The sequence below is a fragment of the Propithecus coquereli genome, unplaced genomic scaffold (assembly GCF_000956105.1).
Source record: "Propithecus coquereli isolate 6110/MARCELLA unplaced genomic scaffold, Pcoq_1.0 Scaffold35, whole genome shotgun sequence".
Lineage (NCBI taxonomy): Eukaryota > Metazoa > Chordata > Mammalia > Primates > Indriidae > Propithecus > Propithecus coquereli.
In genome coordinates this window covers 11,230,917-11,233,587 of record NW_012149174.1, presented here as the reverse complement: position 1 = coordinate 11,233,587, position 2,671 = coordinate 11,230,917, and positions in this window count along the sequence as shown.

Here is a 2,671-nt window from a genome sequence, read left to right as displayed (position 1 = left end):
CCCATGAGAACAGATTAAATCAAAAGCTGAACCTCCCAAAATGAAGTTTGTTTAAATAGGAAAAAGAACTACTACTAAATAAAAGTTCTAATCATCAAAGCCTGCTTCTTTATACTCATGTCCCCAAATTAAATTGAAGTGTATATGTGCATGAAATATGAACACATAAATTCGTCATAATTTTTCACTACAAAATGTAAATGTGTTTAAACCCAGGTTAATATACTCGTTTGCTAAAGTTAGATCATTTATGTTTCAGCAATGTGACACAATTGTGGCATATACAGAGTCCTACAGGCTTCTTCAGTAGCTAACTAAAAGGAAGAATGATACATCTTAATATCTGAAATTGGTATTTACTTGGAACCTTTATTTATTAAATAATATAACAGCCACAAATAATTACATCTACAGTAACAAAAATCTTTGTTCAGTTATTATGGGCTAAGTCCTCTACATGCATTATTACATTTAATTTTCATACAAAATTTTTGAGGTGGGTGATAGGAACTTCACAGTGAGTTTTCCTAGTGAAGTCAAGAAATAACCTCAAAATCAAAGCGAGTGGAAGATAAATGATGATTATTTTCTTCTGGCAAATAATTAATAAAAGAAAAACAAATAAGCTGGGAGTTTCTCCACATTTATAACAATTGACTCTGATATTTGCACCCCAAATCAAGCAGTAAATATTGTAGGCATATCACAGAAGTACAGAAAAGAAAAACTCTCCAAATGTGCATTGGGTTGAAATAAAAGGCAGTCCCTGTCAACTCACAGCTCACCTAAAGAATGTGGACCCTGTCACTAAACTCAGGAAACAAAATGACTGCATTACATCATATTGCATCCAGACAGCATATAGCTCGGCCAATACTCACCTCTGCCAAGAATCATCATTACGATTCCCCACATCCTACTTCCCCCACCCGCCCCATGCAGTTTTTAGAGACAGAGATCCTCTAAACAGATTCTGACATTCACTTCAAAAGAAGGTTTCCTTCTTTGTCTAAGGAAAGATACTAGAGTCACAAATAATCATCATTTGAGAGCTTAGAAAAGAAACACTAACAGAAATTTAAAGATTGGCAGTACTTAAGAAAATCCAATTAAAATTGGCAACAAATCCCCCTAAAGACAATTACTGAAGAATTAATAGAAGACATTGAAAAAAAAACACTTAAAACAATACAGAGGGCATATTTATAAAGATTGCATTTGCCCAAAAATGCTTCTATAAAAAAGAAGATATTCAGAGATATTGGATATTAAAAATATAATTGACAAAATTTAGAAAAAATAAAAGATGACCAAATATAATAGAAAATACACATCTAACACTAAAGTGATGAGCACAAACATCTAGCAAATGGTCCCAGAAATCAGTGCATATAAATAAAGACATGGGAATCTTTAAGGAACTTTACAGAAATTTGGAGGCTAAATGAATGAGCTCCACAATCTACCAGCAATTCTAGAGTGAGAACAGAGGGAAGGAGGAAGAGCACATTTTAAAAGAAGGGACAGATCAAAGAAGATAATTTGTCAAAGTTTAAGGCAGTGTCTGAGGCACAATCAATCAAAAGTCTGTGAAGTTCACACACACACACACACACACACACACACGCGCGCGCGCGCACACACACACACACACACACACACACACATTTGCATGTTTGAGAATCCTGTAACAAATTTTTTCCTGGTCTGTGGCTGATGCTCTGTGTTCCAATGCAGAACCTTTGTGTTCTACTGTCTGAATGGTTATTTTAACATCTCTACTAGCTGAGCAGGTTTCATACAGATTGAAGAGGTTGAAACATCAGGATATCTAAATAGGAATAACTGTCAAAGTGGATACTTAACCTAGGCTAGCTAACAATTAGGTGCCCTTTGTAAATTGGTTCAATAGCCATTGAGAGTAACGGAGGAAAACAGATTTTCTAATGAAAAACAGAAATACTGTTTTTATGCTCAAAATAATAGATATTTAGCACACATTTGCCATCTGAAATTTTATGAACTATATAATTTCTTAGAAAATATATTGAAACATTACTACCTTCATGTTTTATTTAAAATGGCTATTTTTATTACTACCAAAATGTGTTAGAATTCTACTTGCTTCATATTCTTGTCAATACTTCGTACTGCCATTTTTTAAAAGTTTGTTTCATTTGAAAATTTCAGCATTCTATTCAGCTTGTAGTCATATGTTATTATGATTTAAATTTAAATTTTACAAATGACTAGTGACGTTGGGCATCTTTTTGTGTGCTTACATATGACATATGACATCCACATATATTATTAGGTCAATTATTGTATAAAATGTTCACTTATTTTTAATTTGCTCGCTATTTTTTGAGTTTTGAGAGTTCTTTATGTATTCTAGATATAAAATCTTTATCCGAAATATGATTTTTAAATATTACTGCCAACTTGTAGCCTTATCTTTTATTATATTAATGGTATCTTTTGAAGAGAAGTTCTTAATTTTGATAAAGTACAATTTATAATTATCTAACAGATCATGTCTTTAATGTTGTATCTAAGAAATCCTTGCTTAACGAAGATCACAAAAATTTTTCTCCTATATTTTTTGCTACAAGTATTATACCTTTAAATATTATATTTCCCATGAGAACAGATTAAATCAAAAGCTGAACCT